Source organism: Elephas maximus, chromosome 3 (assembly GCF_024166365.1).
Source record: "Elephas maximus indicus isolate mEleMax1 chromosome 3, mEleMax1 primary haplotype, whole genome shotgun sequence".
In the NCBI taxonomy this organism is placed as follows: Eukaryota; Metazoa; Chordata; class Mammalia; order Proboscidea; family Elephantidae; genus Elephas; species Elephas maximus.
Genome location: NC_064821.1, coordinates 167,482,951 through 167,510,674, shown reverse-complemented (window position 1 = coordinate 167,510,674; position 27,724 = coordinate 167,482,951). Strand labels below are relative to the sequence as shown.

Sequence of the window (27,724 nt, the reverse complement as noted above, 5' to 3'; positions counted from 1 at the left end):
ACCAGCAGGAAGGGAGGAAAGCAGGTCCAAGCTTCCAGGAAGTTGCCCACATTTGTGTTTGCCTCCTCTTACCTATAATTTACTCCCATGGATACACCTAGCTTCCACAAAGGCTAGAAAATGTAGTTTGAATTCTAGAAGGTGATGTGCTCAGCTTAAAAATGGGAATCTATTACTATACAAGAATGAGAAATTAGATTTTAGAATAAAATAGTTTCTGCCATACTCACTAGCTACTTGACTTTGGAGAAGTGAATCAACTTCTCTGATTCTCATTTTCCTCATTCGAGTTAAAGCAATGCATGCAAATGCCTTAGCAGAGTGCCTGGCATTTACCATTTACCGTGGGTTCAGTTATTATTATCACTGTGGTTGTGAAAAAGCTGGCAAGACCAGGTGTCCCTAGCAGGAGGCTTGTGCGCTTGAGTCAGCCTACCTGAATATGAGTCCCAGCTCTGCAGCTTACCAGTTCTGTGACTTAGAGTTAGTTACTTGACCTTTCTGAGCCTTATTTTTCTCATCTCTGTTGTTGTTAGGTGCCATCCAGCCAATTCTGATTCATAGTGACCCCCATGTGACAGAGTAGAACTGCCCCATAGGGTTTCCTGTGCTATAATTTTTACGGAGTTGCTGGGTGGGTTCGAACCTCCAACCTTTTGGGTTAGTAGCTGAGAGCCTAACCGTTGAGCTACCAGGGCTCCTTTTCTAGTCTATAGAATGGGGCAATGATAATCCTTTCTTCATAGGGTTATGAAAATTATTCAAGATAGTGTATATAAACCATTTAGCTTAGCACTGAGCAATAAACAGTAAATGTTTGCTTGCTATTCCTAGTTGTTTTTGTTATCTAGTGCTACTATAACAGAAATACAATAAGTGGATGGCCTTAACAAACGGAAATTTATTCTCTCACAGTCTAGGAGGCAAGAAGTCCAAATTTAGGGTGCCAGCTCCAGGGAAAGGCTTTCTCTCTCTTTTGGCTCTGGAGAATATCCTTGTCATCAATCTTCCCCTGGTCTAGGAGCTTCTCAACACAGGGACCCCGGGTCCAAAGGACATGCTCCCGTCCTGGTTCTTTATTATTAGTGGCACGAGGTCATCACTCTGTCTCTCTGCTTCTTCTCTCTTTTATATCTCAAAAGAGAGAGACTCAAGATACAACCTAATCTTGTAGTTTGAGTCCTGCCTCATTGACATAACTGCCTCTAATCATGCCTCATTAACATCATAGAGGTAGGATTTACAACACATAGGAAAATCACATCAGATGACAAATGGTAGACAATCACACAATACTGGGAATCATGGCTTAGCCAAGTTGACAGACGTTTTCGGGGGACACAATACAATCCATAATACTAGTCAAGACAAGCCCTGAATGACCTTGAGATTGGCTGTGAAGTGGATGATAGAGAAGGTTTCACAGGATTCTGCCCAGCCACCAGTCTCTAAAATTCAACTCATTCCAAGGGCCGGGACCAATGCTGTAACCAGGAGGCAATAAATTAACTTGACCCACAGTGCCTGCATTAGTATGTTTACATTTTGAACTCTTTCCAAGTGGAGCTGACCTTAAATGCAACGGGAACATCCTCTGCCTTCCTACTTGTTTTCATTCCCCAAAGCTGTTAGCAATTTTCACCTACAGAGTGCTTTTCCCAAAGGGGTCAGGCAAGAAGCTCCAGGACCAGGAGTCCCAAGACCCAGAAGGAATTTCTGGCCCAGGCAGCCCCTGGGGGGCTGTACCTAGGCTGCATTTGGGCTGGGACTGCCTGTCCCCTCAGGCAGAAGGGGCACAGGAGCAGAAAATATGCCAGGATCAGGTCAATTAGCCTGCAACTTGATGAAACAAGCAAAACACACAATTTCTCTTCTGTTCAGGGCTTCTGGGATTAGCAGTCAGGTCTGCAGAGTATCCAGGTGTTTATTTTCAGGAGGCACAAGGCTCTGAGTTAGAGGCACAGAGCTACCCCAGGTATCTGTTGTTGGTTCTGCTTCTTGCAAGAACCAAATTGGGACCCTATGCGTGTACCCTCTGTGCTCCTGCCTCAGCACCAGCCAGGGGACCTGAGGGACAGGAAAGAAGGGGTGGGAAAGTGGATGATCGCCTCCCAGCCCAGCTCCCTGGTTCCCAGGGCACCTTTCCCACTCAGCCATCCCGCCACACTGACACCTCCATCAGCTTTGGCAGCTGCAGGGTGACTCCTGGGCAACCCACCTATAAACGAGCCACTATTGGAATCCGGAAACCTCCTAGCTAAATCAAGAATCTGCTGCTTCTCAGAGTCTGCAAGGATAATGTTTCACTCGAAGGGGAAAATTGGAAACAACCTAAATGACTAATGAATGGAGAATGGTTGTGCAAACGATGGTTCCATTGCTTCAAGCGATGTTATGGGGGCATTAAAAACTATAATCACGGAGATTACGTGGTGACATAGAAAAATGACGGTAAGTGAAAATATACAAAAATATACATTTGTGCCATGAGTTTAAATGTGAAAATTACATGTGCCTCTGGACATGTGCCAAGGAACACCAAAAACAAACAAACAAACAAAAATAAAAAGGGTGGTGGGATTGTGGCTACAATTTTCCCTGTTATTTATTCTGATCTCTAGGCCTGCTGTTTGTGCATTAAATAAGAAAAATGCTTAAAAATTCTGCCCACTACCCTCCCATGCACCTCCAAAGAACCTGAACCACTGGAATTTGCCAGTCTGGCTCCTTTGCTTGTTTGATATCAACTTCTCAGTCAATATTCTCAGGAAAAGACAGGACTATTTTAAGCTGAAAGCAAACCCCAGGTGAACTTGGTTCCCTGGCCAATTCTCCTCTCAGTAGGTGGTGGCTGATGAAAGCAGTCCCTTAAGGGCCAAGTCAATCTCATCCCTTGCACTGAGGCCTATAAACCTTCAGGTACTCAGTGTCTTAAATCTGGGAGTGCCTACAGCTGGCTCACCTGAGGCAGGCATTAGAGCTGGTGCTGGTTATCATTCTGCACCAGGAGCAAAGCCATCCGAAAGTTCTTGACTCTGGATTTGGCTGAGTGAACAGGAGAAATAAGAAATTATCACTTAACAAGGACCCAGAATTTCAGGAGGCACTTTAATACCATGGCTGCCACCATGTAAACATGAGCAAATCACTCAACCTCTCTTTAGATTAAGGGAACCGATTGTAACCTGCCTCTAAACTGCTGATGGGCAGAAGAATGAAGGAAAAAAATGCTGTTGAACACTCTGCCAATAGGAAGCACAGTCTATTGGAAAAAGCATGGAACCTGGAGTCAGAAGGTCTGGGTTCAAGCCGAGGCTCTGCCACTCATGAGCAGTGTGACTCTAGGCTAATAGCTTCTTAGTCTTAGTTTCTTTATCAATAAAATGGGAATCATACTATCTATTCGACTGGATTGTAGTGAAAATTAAAGAGCTCAGATACGTGAAAACCAAAAACCAAAACAAAACAACCAACTCCCTTGCCTTTGGGTTGATTCCAATATGCTCCATAGGGTTTTCTTGCCTATAATCTTACAGAAGCAGACTGCCAGGCCTTCTGTGGCACTACTAGATGGATTTGAACCACTAACCTTTCAGTTAGTAGCCAAGAGCAAATCGTTTGCACCACCAGGTATATGAAAAATTGTGGCAAATTGTAAAACAAATATTTTTCTGACTTATCCAGCACTGCTGTGATGGGCAGTTAGAACCAGGGCTTTGAACCGGCTCATTCTGGTTTGTTCCGGTTTGAACCCCAGATGAGAATTTGTATTCTACACCAGATATAATAAATCAGAATCTACAGTTTAACAAGATCCCCAAGTGATTCTTATATATAATAAATTTTGAGAACCACTGCTCTACTGAAACCCATTGCTGTCGAGTCAATTCCGACTCATAGTGACCCTATGGGACAGAGTAGAACTGCCCCATATGGTTTCCAAGGTCACCCGGTGGATTTGAACTGCCAACATTTTTGTTAGTAGCCATAGCTCTTAACCACCATGCCACCAGGGTTTCTACTCTCTACTAGTGGTTCTCAAAATTGGTTCCTCACCAGCAACATTAGCATCACTTAAGAACTTGTTAGAAACACAAATTCTCAGCAGGGGTTTGAACCTGAAGGAATGAGTCGGAAGCCCTGGTTGGAACTCAGTAGAACACAGCCTTGCTGTTTTCCATTACAGCATCATGGTGAAAGGCAGTGGGGAGATTTCTGCCAACACCCTGAGCTTATTCCCTGCTTCTGTGGGCCTGGAGTGGTCTTCTGAGGTTGTGCTGCCATTTGCTGCCATCCCAGATCTTGGGTAGCAAATAAATGAGCTATCATCCCTTTGGGTTTGAAATGCTTTTTTGTAGGAAAGGAGTTGTCAAATACTTAACAGTGATTAACTCAGTGGGAAACGGTGTGTATAGGGCAGTACGTGTTTGTGTCTTTGGTTACAAGTGGAGCGTCTTCTCAAAGGCGCCATCCAGATCTACTAGGAGCTAAAAGATAAACTGCCAATAGGGAGGTCAAGTCACGTTTCCTCCAAATATTTTCCTCCAAGTATTTACCTCTATCTGCTGGGCAAGGGCCTCTACAAACATTCAAAACTTTTTGGTTTTTTTGGTGCCTGGGGCTGTGCTGGGGACTGGAAGGAATGCACTACTGCTCCATCAGCCTGTTTAGTAAACAGACACTACCTGACCTACAAGGAGGACAGACAGCCTGCAACGTCAGGATCTGCGAATGAATGCACTTCTGCTGGCACTGTGATCACAGCAGAGGAGTGCACTCGTCAGGAACTCGGCTGCTAGGCCTGGTATAATATTTTAGTTCTTTATGGACGTAAGGAAGAGATACGTCCATGTTGCCTGCAAGGCATTCCTGAGTGGCACGAAGACCATTCCCGCAACACTGCCGTCCCTCTGGGTCCCAGTGCTTCCAAGGTGGTGGGTGGGGTGAAGAGAGGGTTCAGTAGTCTTCATGGAAATCTGGATTACAATTTAAGGCCATCAGATTTGCCCTCTTTCCAAATATCTAGATTTCATTCTAGCACAGATTAGAGCTTGCTGTATCAATTTGCCCTTCTCCAAAATGGAGCTCACCTGTTGGCCAGAGATGTAGAGGACATTTGTTTTTGCCTGTCTGGTTTAACTCCTGGAAATAAAACTCCACCTTCCTCTGAGGCATTCATTCTATGTGGTTCAGGCGGGCCGACCTTACCTGCCCGAATGCAGGGTGGGTATTTGTTCTCTGTCCAATGGGCGTAGACTTCTAGACCACCGCACAGTGATTGGCACAGAGTTGAACACATGACCCAAATACAACCAATCAGAGTCTCCATCAGGCATTGATACGGAAGCCAGAGGCGTGGTTCTCTGCCCTCCTCTGGGATATTAAGCTCTGTTATGGGTTGCTGTGAGTCACAACCTGCTGGTACCTCATAAGAATAAGAAGGATGATTCTGGAGCCGCGTGCAGCTATCTTCTCCAGTGATATAGAGGTGCAGAGGAAGCCATCTCATCTGGAGAAAATGAAGCCAATGTGCAAAGAGAAGCAGAGCTGAAAGATGGGAAGCTAAAGGGAAACTTAAAGACAATATTTGAGTCCCTGGATCCATCTCTTCCTAAATCCGTTGTGGTGGAGTAGATTCCGACTCATAGCGAACCTGTAGGACAGAGTAGAACTGCCCCATAGGGTTTCCAAGGAGCAGCTGGAAGATTTGATTGCCGACATTTTAGTTAGCAGCCAAGCACTTAACCGCTGCGCCACCAGGGCTCTATCTCTTCATAAACCCAATGCCACCAATCTCTTCATAAAAAAAAAAATCATAGGAGCCAACAAATTCCCTGTTTTGCTAATGTTCCTTTGAGGTGGGTTTCTGTCACTTGCAATGGGAAGAATCTTGACTGTTGTAGCAGGGTTTGCACCAAGTCTTTGTGGAGGGAGTCAGCCTTCCTCATGCTCAGCCCATCATGTTTATCCTTGGCAGGAGCCCTGATTCTTATAAAACTAATTATGGGCAGAGTATGGGAATAAATTCACTCAAGGATCAGGGCACAAGGCTTTGCAACTTTATGCAGAAATTACTACTTAGGACCACTTCCCTTGAAGCAAGCTTTAGACATGAGAGCCATTTAGCACTTGAACTCTTCCCTGTGTGCCATTGGCCTTTGAACTCTGATTTGTACTCCTTGCTTTCTGAGTAGTATTTTCAAAACACCCTCAAGAGGATCCCAGGTACTATACCAAACACAGGAAGCCAGTTTTTGCCCCAAATGTATGACAAATGGTTAAATGCTAGACTACTAGCCGAAAGGCTGGTGGTTTAAACCCACCCAGAGGCACCTTGGAAGAAAAGCCTAGCAATCCACTTCCAAAAATTCACAGTTTGAAAACCCTATGGAATCGACTCGACGGCACTGGGTATGGAGCAGTTCTACTCTGCACACATGGGGTTGCCATGAGTCAGAATCAACTGGATAGCCAACAACAACAATAACGTATGGATTTCAGACAAAGGCAGACTAGGAAGAAAGACTTGGTGATCTACTTCTGAAAATTAGCCAGTGTAAACCTTATGGATCACAACAGAACACTGTCTGACTCACATCAGGAGGGATCAACTGTGAGAAGAAGACATCGTGTTTGGTGAATTCAAGAGCCTATGAGGGCGAGGGAGAACTTCAGTCAGACGGAATGGCACAGTAGCCACCATGATGGACTCCAACATGCTGGCGATCGTGAGGACGATGGACGACTGGGCAATGTTTAGTTCTCTTGTACATAAAGTCACCATCAGTTAGGGTTGCCTTGAAAGCAACAGCTATCCATCTGTCCGTCTGTCCGTCCGTCCACCCACCCACCTATCCATCCATCCACATCTAATCTATCTAGATTCCTGTGGCTCTTCGAAAGAGCCCTAGTGGCACAAATGGTTAAGAGCTCAGCTGCTAACCGAAAGCTTGGTGGTTTGAATCCACCCAGCAGCTCTGCAGGAGAAAGACCTGGTGATCTGCTTCTATAAAGATTACAGCCAAGAAAATCTGTGGGGGCAGTTTTACTCTGTCACATGGGGTCTGTATGAATCAGAATGGACCCCAGGGCACCCAACAACAACATGGTTCTTTGGGCTGCCGAGGAGTACTGCACGGCTCTCATGGGGATGGATGGTGAGGAGAGGTGGAATGGGGGTCTTTGCTAGTGTAACTTGTCTCCATAACTCCTGCCAATTGGCATTTCCCAACCCAACTTACTATCAACCTATCCCATCCCTCCCAATTACACTGTGGTTCATTAGCCATTTCACATGCATGTCATTGTAACCTCAAAACCACACAAACTCCTGTCTAAACCTGAGGGAGCATACTGAATTATCTTCAGGTGACAATAACAGTTTACATCTGGGTTTGTTTTGGGACTGGGACTCAAGATCCAATTTTCACTTTTACTTAGGCTTACAAAATGAGAGCTTGTTCCAACTCCAAGGTCTTAACAAAGCTGTTCTAACTCAATTTTCAGAGGTAATAACAGTCGTCCCTTGAACATCTGATCTTCAGTATTCTCTGTTTCCTTTTGCACAAGGTACTTGAATTATTTCTCCTCTGCTATGTAAGGTTGACAGCTTGGGTTTCTTTCCCTGCTATGGGACATAGCACAAGGGTTTGGACAGGAGCCTGACTCATATTCTTTCCTTAATGTTTTTGTTTGTGTTACTGTCAAATTGCATCTTTTTAAAGGCTGCTTCCTGTTCTTTCTTAGGAGCAGATAAAAAAAAAAAACGGCCATGTGTCTTATGCCCTATCTGTATAAAATGCTTTTTATTATTGATAAGGATATACTCTTGCAGGATACTCACCTGCTTTTCCAGGTCAAGAGCTGGGAACCTTTCCCCAGGCTGTGTTCAGCCTCTAGAACCCGAGTGATGTGAATACAAAGTAGCCTTCGTTGCAGGTGTTGAGCACACAGGCATATGTATGGCATGTAGCAAGAAGAGGTTCACTTTGTGCTTCAGCTTCTGGGATTCTAACTAACCCAGAGAAGGAACAGCAAGGAGAGGATCCACGATTAGAAACCCCTACGTTCTACCCTCTTGTTTCTCCTAATATTAATGTCGTTAAGTGCGGTGGAGTCGGTTCTGACTCATAGTGGCCCTATGTACAACAGAATGAAACACTGCCCAGTCCCGCGCCATCCTCACAATCATTGCTATGTTCGAGTCCATTGTTGCAGCCACTGTGTCAATCCACCTCATTGAGGATCTTCCTCTTTTTGGCTGACCCTCCACTTTACCAAGCATGATGTCTTTCTTCAGGGACTGGTCCCTCCTGAAAACATATCCAAAGTACATGAGACTGAAGTCTCACTATCCTTGCTTCTAATTAGCATTCTGGCTGTACTCCTCCCACGAAAGATTTGTTCGTTCTTCTGGCAATCCATGGTATATTCAATATTCTTTGCCAACATCGTATTTCAAATGCATAAATTCTCCTTCGGTCTTCCTTATTCGTTTGTCCAGCTTTTGCACACATATGAGGTGATTGAAAATACCATGGCTTGGGTCCAGCCTTAGTCTTCAAAGTGATAATCTTTGCTTTTTAATACTTTAAAGAGGTCTTTTACAGCAGATTTGCCCAATGCAATATGTCATTCGATTTCTTTTTAAAATTTTTTATTGTGCCTTAGGCGAAAGCTTACAGAGCAAATTAGTTTCCCAGTAGTTCACACCTAAGTGTTCCATAGCATTGGTTTCATTCCCCATAATGTGCCAGCACTCTCTCCATTTCTGTCCTATGCTCCCCATTTCCCTTCGTCCTGAATTGCTGCCCCTTCCCGCCTTCTCATCTTTGCTTTTGGGCAAATGTTACCCTTTTGACCTCGTGTAATTACTCATCCTAAGGAGCACGTTCCTCTCGAGTATTACTGTTTATTTTATGAGTCTGTCTGTGGTTTGGTGGTCTCCAGGAATGGCTTCAGTTTCAGTTCAGAAGGGTGTCTTAGCACTATAGTCTCAAGGATTCCTCCAGTTTCTTTCAGACCAGTAAGCCTGGTCTTTTTTGTGAATTTGAATTTTTGTTTTGCAATTTTTCTCCTGCTCTGCCTGGCACCGTCTGTTGTGGTCCTAGTCAGAGGGGTTAGTAGTGGTAGCCAGGCACCATCTAGTTCTTCCAGTCTCGGGGTCATGTAGGCTGTGGCTCCTGTGGCCCATTAGTCCTTTGTTCTAATTGCTTCCTTGGGTCTTTGGCTTTCTTGATTCTCCTTTGCTCTGGGTGGTAAGAGACCAATTGTTTATCTTAGAAGGCTGATCACAAGCTTTTAAGACTCCGGACACTACTCACCAAAGTAGGATGCAGAACTTTGTCTTTATGCACTATGTTGTACCAATTGGTATAGATGTCCCCCGAGTCTATAGTCCTATGCCTTGGAACCTAGGAACTTCATCCCATGAGGTGTTTGGTTATATCTAAGAAGTTGCCCTGACTCTGGCATATCTATCTACCTATATAACCATTTGTAGATTAGTGTTTGTTAATACTTTTGTTGTAGGATTGTCTATGCTATAGTAATTACTGTGGTTGCCCTTTATTCTCGCATTCCTCTCAGTGTCCTCACCTGCCTTGGTCATGTTTTGTTGACTTCCTCCATATTGTGTACTGCCTTTCCCTTCACCACTATTAGCATGTGTCTTCAGGAAACTCTATGGGGCAGTTCTACTCCGTCCTACAGGGTCGCTATGAATTGGAATCGACTCGAGGGCACTGGGTGGGTTCTATTTGGTAATTTTCCCTCCTTCCCTCACCTGTCATGGATTGAATTGTGTCCCCCCAAAATATGTGTCAACTTGGTTAGGCCATGATTCCCAGTATTGTGTGGTTGTCCTCCATTTTGTGATTGATGTAATTTTCCTGTAGGTTGTGAATCCTAATCTCTGCCTGTGGTTTATGAGGCAAGATTAGGTTACGTTAAAGTGGATTAGGGTGGGATGTAGCAGCCTTACTTAGGTCACATCTCTGATCCAATGTAAAGGGTGTTTCCGTGGGGTGTGGCCTGCATCACCTTTTATCTCACAAGAGATAAAAGAGAGAAGCCAGCAGGGAGACAGGGGACCTCAAACCACCAAGGAAGCAGGGCCGGGAGCAGAGTACATCCTTTGAACCTGAGGTTCCTGTGGTGAGAAGCTCCTAGTCCAGAAGAAGATTGAGGACAAGGACCTTCCTCAAGAACGGACAGAGAAAGCCTTCCCCTGGAGCTGATGCACTGAATTTGGACCTCTAGCTTACTAGACTGTGAGAGAATAAACTTCTGTTTGTTAAAGCCATCCATCCACTCGTGATATTTCTGTTATAGACTAAATAACTAAGACATCCCCCTACCATCATCCTTGTTAACCATCAAAGAAAGTTTTTTTCTTTTTTTTCCCTGCATAAGCCTTTTCTTGTTTTTTTATAATAGTGATCCCAACAATATTTGTCCGTTTGTAATTGACTTATTTCATTCAGGATAATGTCCTCCAAATTCATCCACATTGTGAGATGCTTCTTGGATTCATCCTTATTCTTTATGGTTGTGTAGTATTCTATTGTGTGTGTATACCACAGCTCGTGAATCCATTTATCTATGGATCAGCACTTAGGTTGTTTCCATCTTTTGCTACGGTGAATAATGAACATGTCTGTGCATATGTCCATTGGTACCATGGCTCTTATTTCTTTAGGGTATGTACCTAGAAGTGGGATTACTGAGTCATATGGTATTTCTATTTCTAGCTTTTTTGAAGAAGTGCCATACTGTTTTCCAAAGTGGTCGTACCATTTTACAGTGCATAAGACTTCTAATCTCTCCACATTTGTTATTTTCTTTTTTTTGATTAGTGCCAGTAATGTTGGGGTGAGATGGCATCTCATTGTGGTTTTGATTTGCTTCTCTCTAACAGCTAATGATCACAAGCATTTCTTCTTGTGTTTGTTGGCTATTTGGATGTCTTCTTTGGTGAAGTGTCTGTTTATATCTTTTGCTCATTTTTTAATTGAGTTGTTTGTCTCCTTGTTGTTGAGGTGTTCAAGTTTTCTACAAATTTTAGAGATTAGACCCTTTTCAGATATATCATAGCTAAAGTTTTTTTTTTTTTTTTTTTTTTTTTTTTACCAGTCTGTAGGTTCTCTTTTTACTCTTTTGGAGAAGTCTTCTGATTAGGATAGGTGTTTGATTTTAGGAAGTCCTATTTATCTAGTTCACCTTCTGCTTTTTGTGCATTTTTAGTTCTATTTGGTATTCTATTTATGTCATATATCAGGGCCCCTAGCATTGTCCCTGTTTTTTCTTTCATATTCTTTATAGTTTTGGGTTCTATATTTAGGTCTTTGATCTATTTTGAGTTTGTTTTTGTGTATGGTGTGAGGTGTGGGTCCTGTTTCATTTTTTTACAGATGGGCATCCAGTTTTGCCAGCATCATTTCTTAAAGAGACTATTTTTTCCCCATTTAATGGACTTTGGCCCTTTGTCAAAGATCAGCTGCTCCTCGGTGGGTGGATTTACATCTGGGTTTTCAATTCTGTTCCATTGGTCTATATGTCTATTGTTGTACTAGTACCAGGCTTGTTTTGACTACTGTGGCTGTATAGTAGGTTCTAAGCTCATGTAGTGTGAGGCCTCCTACTTTGTTTTTCTTCAGTAATGCTTTACTTATCTGAGGCCTCTTTCCTTTCCATATAAAGTTGGTGATTAGTTTTTCCATCTCGTTAAATAATGCTGTTGGAATTTGGATTGGGATGGCATTGTATCTGTAGATCGCTTTGGGTAGTGTTGATATTTTCACAATGTTGAGCCTTCCTATCCATCAACATGGTATGTTTTTCCATTTATGTAGGTCTCTTTTGGTTTCTTGCAGTAGTGTTTTGTAGTTTTCTTTGTATAGGTCTTTTATGTCCCTGGTTAGATTTACTCCCATGTATTTTGCCTTTTTGGAGGCTACTGTAAATGATATTATTTTCCTGATTTCTTTTTCAAAGTTCTCTTTGTTGGTATAGAGGAATTCAACTGATATTTGTATGTTGATCTTGTATCCTGCTACTTTGCTTAATTCTTCTATTAGTTCCAGTAGTTTTCGTGTGGAATCTTTGTATATGGTTATATCATTTGTGATTAGGGATAATTTTACTTCTTTCTAACCAACTTGGGTGCTCTTTTTTCTTGCCTTATTGCTCTAGCTAGGACTTCCAGCACAATGTTGAATAAAAGTGGTGATAAAGAGCATCTTTGTCTGGTTCCTGTTCACAAGGAGAATGCTTTCAGTCTCTCTCCATTAAGACTAATGTTGGCTGTTGGTTTTGTATAAGTGCCCTTTATTATATTGAGGAATTGCCCTTCTACTCATACTTTACCAAGAGTTTTTTTTATCAGAAATGGGTGTTGGGCTTTATCAAATGCCTTTTCTGCATTGATTGAGATGATCATGTGATTCTTTTGTTTTGTTTTAATTATATGGTGGATTAGGTTGATTGATTTTCTAGTGTTGAATCATCCTTGCATACCTGGTATCAATTCTACTTGGTCATGATTTTTTTTTTCATCCTATTGAATCCTATTGGCTAGAACTTTGTTGAGAATTTTTGTGTCTCCATTCATGAGAGGTATTGGTCTGTAATTTTCTCTTTCAGTGTGCCTTTGCCTGGCTTTGGTATCAGAGTTATTCTGGCTTCATAGAATGAATTTGGGAATATTCCTTCTTTTTCAATGCTCTGAAATAGTTTGAGTAGTATTGGTGTGAGCTCTTCTCTGAATGTTTGGTTGAACTCTTCTATGAAGCCATCTGGGCCAGGGCTTTTTGGGGGGGGGGCGAGGGGGAAAGTTTTCTTATTACCGCTTCAATTTCTTCTTTTGATACAGGTCTATTTAGTTTTTCTACCTTAGTTTGTGTTTAGGTAGGTAGTGTGTTTATGGAAATTTGCCCATTTCCTCTAGGTTTTCAAATTTGTTGAAGTACAGTATTTCATAGTATTCTGTTATGATCCTTTTTATTTTAGTTGGTTCTGTTGTGATGTCATCCATCTCATTTCTTATTCAGGTTATTTTCTTCCCCTCCTGCTTTTCTTTTGTCAATGTGACCAATGGTTTGTCGATTTTGTTGATCTTTTCAAAGAATCAATTTCTGGTCTTGTTGATTCTATTGTATTTCTGTTCTCTATTTTATTTATTCCTGCTCTAATTTCGTTTCTTCTGGTGACTCTGGGCTTCTTTTTCTGCTTTCTTTCTATTTGTTTGAGTTGTAGGGTTAGCGTTTTGATTTTGGCCCTTTCTTCTTTTTTGATTTGTGCATTTATTGCTATAAATCGACCTCTGAGCACTGCTTTTGCTGTGTCTCAAAGGTTTTGGTAAAATGTGTTTTCGTTGTCATTCTAGTTTTTTTTTTTTTTTTAATAATTTTTATTGTGCTTTAAGTGCAAGTTTACAAATCAAGTCAGTTGCTTATACAAAAATGTATACACACCTTGCTATGTACTCCTAATTGCTCTCCCCCTAATGACACAGCACACTTCTTCCCTCCACTCTCTTTTCGTGCCCATTCAGCCAGCTTCTGACCCTCTCCGCCCTCCCATCTCCTTTCCAGACAGGAGATGTCAACCTTTATTCTAGGTTTTTTGATTCCATCTTTGATTTCTTCTATTACCCAATGGTTTTAAAGCAAGGTGTTATTCAGTTTCCATGTATTTGGTTTTTTTCCTTGCTATTCCTGTTATTGATTTCTACTTTTATGACATTGTGATCAGAAAAAATCCTTTGTATTATTTTGATGTTTTGAATTTTGTTAATAGGCTTGTTTTGTGGCCTATTCTGGAGAATGTTCTGCATGCATTGGAAAAGAACGTATACTTTGATAGTGTTGGGTGGAGTGTTCTGTATATGTCTGTGAGGTCAAGTTGGTTGATTGTGGCATTTAGATCTTCTGTATCTTTGTTGAGTTTCTTTCTAGATGTTCTGACTTCACCAAAAGTGATATGCTGAAGTCTCCTACTATTATTGTGGAACTATCTATTTCTCTCTTCAATGCTGTTAACGTTTGTTTTATGTATTTTGGAGCCCTGTCATTGAGTGTATGTATATTTATTATGGTTATACCCTCCTGGTGGATTGACCCTTTAATCATTATATAGTGTACTTCCTTATCTTTTATGGTGGCTTATGCTTTAAAGTCTATTTTATCTGAGATTAATATTCCCACTCCTTCTCTTTTTTGATTATTGTTTGCTTGATATATTTTTTCCATCCTTTGAAATTTAGTTTATTTATATTTTGTGTCTAAGGTGTGTCTCTTGTAGATAGCATATTGATGGATTGGTTTTTTTAAAATTCATTCTGCCACTCTCTGTTTCTTTATTGGTTCATTTAAGCCATTTACATTCAGTGTAATTATCGATGGGTGTGAGTTTACTTCTGTAATTTTGTTGTCCTTTTTTTTTTTTGTGGTGTTGACAGTTTCCTTGTTCCGCTTAATTTTCTGTGTTATTTTTGTTCGTGAATTTTCTTTTTCATTTCCTCTGTTATTGTTGGTTTTGTGTTTACTGAGTCTTTATGTTTTTCTTTTCTATTTTGATGAGTAGGTTTGTTAACTTTCTTTGTGGCTACCTTGAAATTTACCTTTATCTTCCAAAGTTTAAATCAGTCTTTTATTTCTTGATATTGCCTTGACTTCCTATCCATATGAAAGTTCTATAACTATATCACTTATTCTCTCTTTTTAGTTTTGATATTGTCTTTTACATATTGATGTCTCTGGTTCCCTGTTTCCAGTCTTTTGTTTTATTTTTGAAAATTCTCTATCTGATTGGTTTCTACCCTGTGTTCTAATCTCTGATTGTTTTCTTATGTTGTTGGTTCTCTAACCAAAGGCCTTCCTTTAATATTTCTTATAAGTTTGGTCTGGTTTTTACAAATTCCCATAATTTCTGCTTATCTGGAAATTTCCTGATTTTGCCATCGTATTTGAGAGACAATTTTGCAGGACGTATAATTCTTGGCTGGCAATTTTTTTCTTTCAAGGTTTTATATTTGTCATCCTATTGCCTATTCGCCTGCATGGTTTCTGCCAAGTAATTAGCACTTAGACTCATTGGTTCCCCTTTGTAGATGACTTTTTGTTTTTCCCTAGCTGGTCTCAAGATTTTTTTTTTTTTTTTTTGTCCCTGGTTTTGGCAAGTTTGATTATGTCTTGGTGACCTGCTTTTGAGGTCTACCTTGTATGGGGTTCATTGAGCTCTTCGGATGGATACCTCCTCATCTTTCATGATTCTAGGGAAGTTTTCTGCCAGCAAATTTTTGACACTTCTCTCTGTGTTTTCCATTGTCTCCCTCCCCTGACTCTCACGCAAGTTTTTCCTCTTGATGGTGTCCCACATAATTCTTAGGCTTTCTTCATTCTTTTTTCTGATCTTTCCTCAAACAAATTGGTGTCAAGGGATTTGTCCTGTATTTCACTGATTCTGTCTTCCATTGTTTTAATTCTGCTCCTATATCCTTCTATTGAGTTGTCTATTTCTGAAATTTTATTGTTAATCTTTTGGATTTTTTTTTTTGTATGACTTCTAATTGTCTATTTATTTTGTCATTTTGTTCTTGTATTGTTTTCCTGAATTCTGATATTGCTTTGTCTGTGTTTTCCTTAGTTTTGTCTGTGTTTTACTTGATCTCTTGGAAAGCCCCGTATATTAGTCTTTTGAATTCTTTGTTGGGTAGTTCCACTGCCATTTCTTCCTCTGGAAGGCTTTTTTTGTTCTTTATTTTGGTCACTTGCTGGAGCCATCTTGTCCTACTTCTTATGTGATTCGATATTGTCTGTTGTATCTGAAGCACCAAGGAGTTATTATATTTATTTATTTATTGTATGTTTATTTGCTGCATCCTGAATTTTTGTTTTGTTTTGTCTCAAGATATCCAAATTGGCTGGACATGTGAGTTACTCTTTTTGCTAATCTGACTGAATTGCAGCTCTTACCTCCTGTCTCTGGGTGGGTGGAGCAGCGACTGGGTTTATGAGCATGGGTATCTGTTCACTGCTCTTTGCGGGCTCCTGAAAATATAGGTGATGTTTCTGGTGAGGTGATCTCTCTGTCCAGCTGGTCACCTGGCCATAGATGCAGTGGGCTTTCTCCTTGGTTACTGGGCCGGGTGTTGTGTGTGTATTCTGCTGATTGCCGGGTGGTTGAGGTCAAGGGTGCCTGGGTCATTGGTGGTGCAGAAACTCACCAACAGTCTTGGGTGGGCAGGCCTGCATGGGGGTGTTTGAAATGGGCACAAGCCTCTGGTTGCAGGGGAGGGAGCAATGTGGGGGGCGAGCGGGGGGGGGGGGATGTTGCCTATCCACGGGTGCTCTGTTGGAGGGTGTGTCCCTGTTCACTACAGTGTGTCATGGGGGAGGTTCTGCAGCTGGTCCTTGGGCTCCTGTTGCAGTTGGCTGTAGGGAGTAGGTGGCATTGCCTGTCCTCAGGTCCCTGGCATGGGTGGCTGGAAGGAGTAGGAGGCATAATCAGCTGCAGGGAGTAGGGGGCACCACCGGCTCTCAGGTCCTTGGCGAGGGCAGCCGAATGAAATGGGAGGCACTGCTTGCCCTCAGGGCCTCTGTTTGGGTGACTGGAGGGGGTAGGAGGCACCTCCTGTCCTCAGGCCCCTGGCGCAGGTGGCTGGAGGGATTGAGAGATACCACCAGTCCTCAGGCTCCTGGTGCTAGTTCCTGGAAAATGTGGAAGGCACCTCTGACCCTCAGGCCCCTGGTGTGGGTGGCTGGAAGGAGTAGAATGCCCTGCAGGTCTGTGGGCCCCTGACACAAGGCTGGTTAAAGTGGCAGCCACCTCCAGATTGTAGGTTCCTGGCTTAGTGAGTGGGATGGTGGTGAGTGCCACTGGACTGTGATCACATGTGGGAAGGGTGAGGAGGATGGGGGTGCCCACAGGCTAGGATGGGCATGGTGAATGGGGTGCAGGCACTTGACTTTCACTGGGTGGGGAGCACTCCTGTCTGGCACTCATGTGAGTGCAGAGTTGCTCCTGCTTGGCTGTACCAGGTGATGGGGTTTTCAGCTGGGAATGCTGCTTGCTTTGTCTCAGTATGGCCATGCTGTGCATGTTCAGCTAGCAGGTTGCCTGTGTGGGTGACTGGAGGGAATAGAAGGTGCTACAGGCCTGCGGGTCCTCTGCACAAGTGGCTGTGTGAAGAGGCAGGCACCGCCAGACTGTGGGCTCCCATCTTAGGTGGTAGGATGGTGATGAGTGCTGCCAGACTGTGATTGTGAGTGGGGAGGGGGGGTGTGCAAGGACTGTGGGAGTGCCCCACAGGCCTATGAACTTCCAGCACAGGGTGGTGATAGGGTGGGTGTGGTAGGTGGGGTGGATTCACTTCACCTTCGCAGGGTGGGAAGCAATTCTGCCTGGCTCTGGGCTTGGGTGCAGAGTCGTTCCTACTTGGCTGCACCAGGTGATAGGGATTTCAGTTGGGAATGCTGCTTGCTTTGTCTCAGTATGTCCATGATGTGTAGGTTCAGGTAGTAGGGCGCCAGTGATTCATATTTCTCCATGTCCACTGTTTTTGTATTGTCTCTACTTGGCGCTCAGTCTGATTCTTCAATCTTGTCTTTGTTGCTCAGGGTTCCTAAGTTGTTGTCTATATCCAATTCACTTGTTTTTTCAGGTTTTTGTTGTAAGAGAGATGTTATGAAGTGTCTGACTACTCTGCCATCTTGGACTGCTTCATCGTTTGATTTCTCGACTGCTGCTTCCATGGGCATTGATTGTGGATCCAATCTTTTCTGTTTATCATGATGTGACTTACTAGTCTAGTTGTGAGAATTTTTGTTTTATTTGTGTTGAGGGTATAATCCATACAGAAGGATGTAGTCTTTGATCTTCATCAGTAAATGCTTCAAGTCCTCTTCTCTTTCAGCAAACAAGGTTGTGTCATCTGCATATTGCAGGTTGTTAATGAGTCTTCCGCCAATCCTGATGCCACATTCTTCTTCATATAGTCCAGCTTCTCAGATTATTTACTTAACATATGGATTGAATAAGTATGGCGAAAGGATACAACCCTGACGTACACCTTTCCTGGTTTTAAACCATGCAGTATCACCTTGCTCTGTTAGAAAGACTGCCTCTTAGTCTATGTACAGGCTCCACATGAGCATGATTAAGTGTTCTGGAATTCCCATTCTTTGCAATGTTACCCACAATTTGTTATTAATCCCAAGATTAATAATGATTATAACTTATTGAGAGTCTATTAATGTGCTTGTAGGTCCTTGGGTGGCACAAAGAGTTTCCACTTGACTACTAACCTAGAGGTTGGCAGTTCAAACCTACCCAGCAGCACCACAGAAGAAAGGGCTGGTGATTTGCTTCCACAAAGATTACAGCCCAGAAAACCCTATGATGCAGTTCTACCGTGTAAAACATGGGGTCGCCCTGAGTAGGACCTGACTTGACCGCAATGAGTTTGGTTTTGGTTTATTAATATGCTTGACCTGTTATCTCAGCTAAGCCTTAAAAGAACCTTATGGGGTAAGGAGTATTATTCCCATTTTATAAATGAACAAACTCAGAGGTGTTGAGAGAATGCCTGAAAGAAATTAAAAGGCCATTCCTTTTGTGAAGCCAGGGGCCCTGGGCTTTTGAGAGCTGGCAGGTGCCCAGCACAGATGTGGGAGCTGTTGGATGGCTGGCAGACCCCCAGGAGTTAGGGAACAGTGCTCCTGGGACAAATTCTAGGAAGGTGGCCTGTGTGGGTACCTCACTAACCCTCAACCCTCCGAAGAGAAGGCAGTTTACTCACAAAGCCAGGCACATCCCTGGTGGGGCAGGAGGTAAGGGAATGTATCATCTTCCAGAAACAGCTGCTGAGTTAATATTAGATTTTGTAGTTTTTGTTGATTACATTTGTTAATATAAGTTTGTGCCCATAGGGCTTGCAAGATGTGGGCTTGAGGTAAAACTATCATTTGGTTTATTGTCATAGTTATTCTCAGGCATTATACATACTAAGCAAAGCAAAATATTTATAAAATTCTTCCTCTGAGTTCTCAGGGCCAGTAAGCAGAGGTTACAGTTCTTTCCTAGCCCCACTGGTGAGTTACAATCTTGAATCACTCTGTGTTATCAATATGTCAATAAAATGTCAGTCAGCTGGGCTGGGGTGCATGTTGCAGAATTGACTCTTGGATCCTAAAGCAAAAGACCTTTAAATTGTTTTACCAAGTGTTGAGTAGCCAGTAAGTAGGGAATAGGCCCGGGAGGGTTAGGGACTGCCATCTGATCTATATTTTTCAGCTTTGAGAGGCTTGAAGCATTACAGAATCCACTTCTCATTCCCTCCACTTACTTTGCTACAAAATTCATATCAGGGTCAGAAATAGGAATGTGCAAAAGTTAAAATTTGAGAGAATACCTTTGTTCCTGGCTTACATGGGTGCTATGTTAGTAGGGTGGGGACAATGCCCAGGTCTAATCGTTTGCCAGTGTGGACAAGTGAACTAGTGGCAATGATGTTTCAGCGTGGGGGGAGGAGATGGTGCTGCCTTTATCCCCATAAACATTGCTTTATCCAATTGGACTCTCCAGTTGTAGTGTGGCTAGGAATGAGGCCAGTGGCTGCCAGAGTGCAAAACAGTGATTGTTTCACCTTGGGCGTGTCATGTGTTCTTGAAAATCCTTCCTATCTCTCTCCCCACAGAGCAACAATGGTTACCATTTCTCTTTGTTTTTAGCCCATAGGTGTGTCTCCAAAGTCAAGCTCTCATCTAAGGTGTCTTCGTTATTAGTGCTGCTATGACAGAAATAGCACAAATGGATGGCTTCAACAAACCGAAATTTATTCTCTCACAGTCTAGGAGACTACAAATCCAACTTCAGGGCATCAGCTCCAGGAGAAGACTTTCTCTGTCCATCAGCTCTGGAGGAAGGTCCTTGTCACCAATCTTCCTCTGGACTAGGAGCTTCTCAGCGCAGGGACCCTGAGTCCAAAGGACATGCTCTACTCCTGGCATTACTTTCTTGGTGGTATGAGGTCCCGATGTCTCTCTGTTCACTTCTGTCTTATATCTCAAAAGAAATTGATTTAAGACACAACCTAATCTTGTAGATTGAGCCCTGCCTCATTAATGTAACTGCCTCTAGTCCTGCCTCATTAACATCACAGAGGTAGGATTTACAACACATAAGAAAATCACATCAGATGACAAAATGGTGGACAACCACACAATACTGGGAATCATGACCTAGCCAAGTGAAACATATTTGTGGAGGGGGGGCACAATTCAATCCGTGACAATGGAGGACACACTTTGGCAAGGATTTGAACACATGTCTGACCTTGGGGGCTTTTACATCCTAATGGCCTTGCTACCATTTGTCCTCACTCTTGTTTCTCTCTTACTTCTTTCATTCTACTTTTAATTCTCAACCTACACTGCCATTGGCCCATAGAAGACTTTGTGTAAGCTAGAGAAAGAAGCCCCCTCTAGTCAGGAGTAGCTTTTGCTGAGGTGCATGATTTGGTGAACAGATAATGGTTTGGATTTCGGCACCAACTGCCCCCTCGGTGGGTGTGCTTGTGCTGTGAACACCCTACACAACTGAATGGGGTGGCCCTGTTAATGCTTGCTGTTTTCTTACACTGTGTGTGCCTATGTATGCTGCAAAACCCTTTCAGAGCAAGGTGAGGTATAAAGTGAATGAATGGATGTGACATATCCCACTGCTAAGTTGAGAGGCCACCACCTGTCTGTCAGTCTGTCAGACTCTGTTGCTATAATGCTAGGATCTGTGCCAGTGGTATTTCAAATATCAGCAGGCTCACCCATGGTGGACAGGCTTCAGTGGAACTTCCAAATTAAGATAGACTAGGAAGAAAGGTCTGCCAATCTACTTCTGAAAATTAGCCAATGAAAACTTATGGATCACAACAGAATATTATCTGATATGGTTCTGGAAGATGAGCCCTTTTGGTAATACACAATAGCAGCAACACTGGGCTCAAACATACCAACGATCCTGCAGATGGCACAGGACTGCTCAATGTTTTGTTCTGTTATACATAAGGTCACCACGAGTTGGAGCTGATTGACTTGATAGCAAAAAACAACAACAAGATGAGATGAATAGGTGGCCCTGGTTTAAGAGTGTCCCATACACCCAGTGGATGGAGGGGTGAGCAAATATACTGAGCAGATGCAGGCTGGACGGAAACTGCAGGCCTAGGTAGAAATTCAGAATGGACTTTGAAAAGCCTGGGGGTGTGACAATTTTGGAGCAGGGATGGTGATGTGATTCGATGCTGCCAAACGGCAGCTGAAATGGCAAAAACTCTCACTAACTGACTAGAACCAGTACTTTAGGTAAGGCAAGAGAGAGGAGAAGATAGGAGGAAGAACAAAGAAGAAGAGAGGAAAGGAGAGGGGGAGGGGAGAGAGAGAAAGAGGAGAGGAAGAAGGGGAAGAGAACAGGAGAAGAATGATAATGGTACATTTCCCAAGGTCTGAAGAATTCAATTTTATCTAAAAGCAAAACCAAGCCCATTGCCATTGAGTAAATCCCAACTCATGGCAATCCTGTGTGTTACAGAGTAGAACTGCTCCATATGGTTTCCTTGGCTGTAATTTTTATGGAAGTAGATGGTCAGGCCTTTCTTCCGTGTCCCCACTGGGTGGGTTCAAACCACCAAACTTATATTCGTAGTTGACTGTAAACTGTTTGCACCACACAGGGACTTCTTCAATTTTATCTATGTTCACTTAAAATCAAAACAGCCAGTTGCCTGTCAAGTCCATTCTTACTTACTCCCTCCTTCATTTAGTAAATGTTTTTTGAGCTTCTTCTATGTTCCAGATACTATGATACAGAGAGGAGCATGCAGTCTAGTGAGGGCATGAATGTGTACAGCAACAATTGCCGATTATACTCTGATGGATAGTATATGGCAGCATAGAGTGAGCTTGGAGTTAATAACAGGGAAAAGTGAGGGATGCCACCCTGTTTCTGTTTTAAGCAAAGAGTGCTCTTTGCTAAGATATGGAACACAGCTGCACAAACTGAGATGAAGCCTACAAAAGAAGCAAGTTTGGTGGATGTAAGAAGAATGAGTCTAACATTTGACATGTTGCATTTGAGCCAGGACACCAAATGATGGCCAGGAGATAGGTACACCATTAGAAGGCAAGCTCCAGGAGGGTAGGGCTTTCTGCCTGGTTTGTCCAACTCTGTATGCTCAGTACTTACAGAACAATTCAATAAGGTGATCAATAAGTGTGAAATGGGAATGTAACTCAGATGTGGGGACCCCCATGGAAGACCTCGATTGTTGCCTTATATCCACCTTGTCACTGTACTTAGTACATTACCACACCCCCCAGCCCAGAGCCAACTCCACAATGCATTGATGTACTGAGCCTATCACATAGCAGGCACTTAAAAAAAATTATTAATAATAAATAGATATGTTGCCCAAGATTTCAAGGGGAGTTAGGAAATAATAGTGACATTACCCACCAGATAGCAGAAACCTAAATATTTCTTTACTCCTCGCAACCATCTCACGGCCTCTAAACTCTCCCCTTAACTGAACTGTTCATCTTTGGCTCTCAGCTTGCATACTCCACTGAGCATAACAAAAGTCTGGTATTTCACCCGGCAGTGACAGTCGATTTATTGGTCTTGAAACTTCTCTTTGTGGGGCTCAGTTCATCCTGCCACAAATGGGTCTGAAGGTCAGGCTGGGTCTGGGCCAGAAACAGAGATTTGGGAGCCACGGGAGTAAATGAGGAGGTATAGTGTGAGAGAAAGAAGCTGAGGTGGAGGCCCTGAGAAACACTGAAGATTAAACAGGAGGAGAAAGAGGAGTCCCTGAAGAGGACAGGGAACTTATGTATCCAGCTTCCAGCCAGCTCACCTTTCCAGCTTCATGGACTCTGTGGGTCTGCTCCATTACTGTAATCTAGGCTCATAGAATAGTAGCAGGAACAAAAGAAGCACTCAATAAATACTTTTTGAATGAAAGAAGTTCCTGCCATTGCCACAAAAATGGACCCTCTGCTCTAGTGTTTCCAAAATAATTTAAGATCCCAGCACATGGCTTGCTCTTCTTTATTTTCATCCATTTGTGGACAGAGGTGTATCTAAGGTATGGCAGGTATGGCATGTGCCCTAGGCACCACTTGAAGGGAAGGGATGCCACCGAGAAGTTTCTATTAACCCAGTACGGCCCAATGTCCTTCCGCCAGCACGGTAGACATAGACGCGTAGCAAGGAGAGGGGCAGAGGTAGGCACTTGCCCCTCAGTGCAAGTCCAAGGGGGTGCCAGACAAGGTGTGGAATGACACTCTGAGGTGCCACAAATATGAAAGGCACCTGACTGAGGCAGCCAAACAGGAGGAGGGAAGGCATTTCTGCTGACCTGTCCCTGCTATCAACATCTATTCATCTTGAAATTGGGAGGCGGGGAGAAACAACTTAGAGATTGCTCCTGGGTTCTCATTACCCTTGCCAGGCCCCTGAGGGGAGAATTTCAGTGCTTACCATAGGCGCTATTTTAATAGATCTGCCTTTGCTGTCCACTCATCCATTTGTCCATCTATCTCTCCATCCATCCGTCCATCCATTCATAACTCAACAACATATATTAAGCCCCTTTTATGTTCTCGGCCCTAGTCTAGGCCCCTGGGGTATCTAACCACAAACAAAACAGGTAAGAAGAATTCCTGCCCTCGTGGAGCACCTGGACTGGGTGGGGCGGGGTGGCAGAGGAAGCCCTGGCAAAGCGCCTCTCAGTCTCTCAGCACTCTGTTCTTTCTTCCCTGGATATCCTTTCCCTCTGTGGCTTCTTGGTGACTGATTGACTATTCATCTTTTAAGATCAACTCAACTGCTGCATCTTCCTGAAAACTTTCCCAACACCTCTAAGCGGAATTAACCACTTCTCTCAGTATTCCCATAGCCCCTAATTCATTCTCCTATGATACCACAGCGGTTAATGGCTCAGCTGCTGACTGAAAGGTCACAGTTTGAGCCCACCAGCCACTCTGTGGGAGAAAGATGTGACACTCTGCTTCCATAAAGACTGTAGCCTCAGAGACCCTGTGGGGGCAGTCCTACTCTGTTGTGAAGAGTCGCTATAAGTCAGAATCGACTTGATGGCAGTGTGATTGGTTTTTGGAATTATTTATGTCTTATATTGCTAAATAGTCCAAAATTTAGCAGCTTAAAGGAACAAATGTTTATTCTCTCATCGTTTCTGAGGGTCAGGAATCCTGGGGTGGCTTATCCAGATTATGTCTCAGAGTGAGGCAGGCAGCCTCAGAGCCCAACCCTTCTAAGAGACACCTGTTCTGATTTATCCTCCTACACCGAACAGAGTAAGATGCCCTTTCTTCTGAAAATGTCCTTGACAAGATAACCGCAGAAGGAGCCATAGATGGCCTCAACCTGCCTCTGGGTGGAGACAACATCCTAACGAAGAAAAATTCATCCCTTCCTCCATCCTGGGGGATCAAACCCTTGTCTAAAGAAAATGCATATTCATCCCCAAACTCTGAGCACCTGTGTGAAAGTCAGTCTTGAATATTCATGATGAATTTGCATTTCCTTGTCTGCTTTCTATAAAAGCCCACCTCCCCAAGCTGCCTGTGAGCAGTCTTGGAGGCGACAGCCCCAACTGCTCTTTTCCTTGTACAAGGAAATAAAGACTTCTTTCTGATCTCCCACCTTGGCCTCTTGTTTATTGGCTGTAACAAGTCATGCTGAGCAAAACCCGAGGTTTTCACCCGGGAACAAGAGTCTCTCAGGAAATTTCAGTCAAGACATCAGCTGAGCTGCAGACACCTGGAGGCTTGGCTAGGGCTGGAGGATTCACTTGAAAGATGGGCTTACTCACATGGCTGTTGGCCAGAAGTCTCAGTTCCTTGTTGGTTGTTGGCAGAAAGTCACAGTTCCTAGCTATGTGGACCTCTCCATAAGGCTGCTTGAGTATTCGCACAACATGGCAGATCTCTTCACCCAGAACTAGAAATGATCCAAAAGAAAGACTGCAATGAGGAGGCTGCATGTCTTTTATGACCTAGTCTCAGAATTCACACACCATTACTTCAACCATATTGTATTCATTAGAAGCAAGCCATTACATCCTGCCTACACTCAACCAATTGCCACTTAGTCAATTCTGACTCATGGTGACTCCATGTGTTGCAAAGTAGAACTGTACTCCATAGGTTATTCATGGCTGTGACTTTCCAGAAGCAAAGTGCCAAGCCTAAATTTTGAATGAATGAATGGATGGATGAATAAATGAAGTAAGGAGATGAGTGCATGAGTCAGAAAATATCAGGTTTCCAAAGGTCTAGGCTCTACCCTTCCTTTCTTCTAGATAGCCTGGTTAGTGAGCTCTGGGGAATGCAGAGAGTTTCTTCATTTCAATACTATTCCCTAAAATATTGTCTTGGTAGTCACAGGTTACATCTTAGAATGCACTTGTGAAGAAAAATCTTAGCATCCCCAAAACAGAGACATAATAGATGATGAAATTCATGGCACGAGCTTCTGTGTGAGCCTGAGCTAGGTCCTTGACTGGACATGACAATTGCAGGGGTGTCACTAGGGCAGCCTCATGAGATAGCCTCCTCTTCTCTGCCAGAGAGAAACAGGACATAAAACCAATCCTCCCCATTGATTCCTTCCCCTTCCCTCAGGTTTCTTCAGCATCCCTGGAGTATTATCAAAGGGAAAGCATCATAGACCACTCCTCCCCTCACTGATTGTCCCCCGACCAGGCTTAACAGGCAAGAGGAACCACTCTGGGTCAGGCACCTTGGGTTTGTCCTCTTTATGCATTACCTTAGCCAATCCTTGGAGCCCTGGTGACGCAGTGGTTATGAGCTCGGCTGCTAACCAAAAAGGTTGGTGTTCGAATCTACTAGCTGATCCTTGGAAATCCTATCTGGCAGTTCTACTCTTCCCTATAGGGTCGCTATGAGTTGGAATTGACTCGATGGCAACAGGTTATCCAATCCTTACACAAGCTCTAAAACATAAAGATTAGTATTCCCTTTTGTCAGAGGAGGAAACAGCCTTAGGGAGATTAAGTGACCTGCCTGAAGCAATGCAGTAAATGAGTAGCAAAATCAGATGTCTTATTGATTCTAAAGCCCTGTGTTCTTAATTATTACTCTGTATGACTGAGGACCTTCAGTCTGCTGGTTCAGTTCTGTCTATACATGATGTAATTCTTATCAATGCAATAGGTAGCAGGTAATAGGCTCTGTCTTGCTACTTGTTATGGCCACTTTTGGAAAATACAGTCTGCCACAGTGTCTAAGGCTTACCTCAGGCAAACCCAAGCCTGGTTTTTCCAAAAATGGCTGCAACAGTATCTCCTGTCTCAATGCTCTTCTTACCTTGTGATTTTAGGTCTTGTCCTACAGGTGGGATTTATGTCCTTGAAATTGGTTGGGCATTTGTGAATGTTTCAACTGATAGGGTATGGAAGAAGTAGAGATATGTGACTTCCAAGACTAAGTCCTAGAAGGTGATATAGTTTCTGCTTTATTTGTTGGAATACTCATTCTTGAAGTCTTCAACTGCCTTGAGACAGCTATGCTATTAAGAAGCACAAAGTAGCCCATGTGAAAAGATCACATGGAGAGGTCTTGAAATTACATGAAAAGAAAGAGATGCCTGGCCACCCCCCTGGCCCCGCCACTGTTCTAGTCCCCAACTGTTCCAGCTCCAGCCACCATCTGAATTCAACCATTTAAGACACCCTGAGTCAGAAATGCCCTCCAGAGCCCTTCCTGAATTCTTGAATCAAAGAAACCATGAGAAAAAATAAAATGATTGTTGTTATTTTAAACCACTAAGTTTTGACGTGATTTGTTATAAAACAACAGAGAACTGGAATAGATACTCATAGGCCCACAGAACCACAGCCTTTTTAGTGGCACCTGGCCATGTATTGGTCAGTTTCTCTACTACCGAGCTCTACTCTTGGTTTCCCTCACTTGATTTCTAGCCTTGGTGCTGAGCCATGGGCCTGACTCCTACCCAGTTCTTGCCAGCCTACCATCCTCAGGGGCCAGTCCCTGATACCAGAATGCCTGGGGTGCTGCTCCACCCAGGATGAGCCTATTGGCCCCCCAATGCAGATAACTATTGGATTATATTCACCACCTAGAGAGTCCAACAACTGCCCCCACCCACCAGACCAGATCAGCCTCAATGAAGCCACAGTTCACCCCATCTCCTCAGGTGCTGACACTAGGAATACTAGTGACCCAGCTTAGGGGACCAGCTGTACCAGGTCCCATCCATTCCTCCCCTTGGCCTCTGTCTTGCCCTGAAGGCCCCGGCCTGGACTCGAAGCTAATCCTGCCTGAGACACAACAGTTATAGGCCTGCACCAACTCACAGATACACCCTTTTACCCTGGTATAATGATACGTTTGCAGACAACAGCCAATTCGGCAGCAAAAGAACTGGTTGTTGGGTGCTGTCAAGTGTATTCTGGCTCATAGGCCACTTCATGTGACAAAGTAGAACCGCCCCATATGGTTTCCTTGGCTGTAATCTTTACAAAAGCAGGTCACCGTATCTTTCTCCCACAGAGTGGCTGGGCGGGTTTGAACTGCCAACCTTTTGATAAGTGGCAGAGTGCTTAACTATCATGCTTTTAGGGTTGCTTAACTAAAGAAGAGGCACCACTAAAATGAAGCGAAGA

General features: G+C 43.4%; 1 long non-coding RNA gene across 1 annotated transcript in view; it reads left to right on the top strand.

Annotated features, from left to right (window-relative positions):
• Positions 1–19,822, top strand: part of LOC126073408 (uncharacterized) — a 55,831-nt gene extending 36,009 nt beyond the window's left edge. Inside the window, exon 3 of the long non-coding RNA XR_007516733.1 lies at positions 19,731–19,822. This is a non-coding gene — a long non-coding RNA (uncharacterized LOC126073408). The remainder of the gene's footprint in view (positions 1–19,730) is intronic.
• Positions 19,823–27,724: the final 7,902 nt, after the last annotated feature.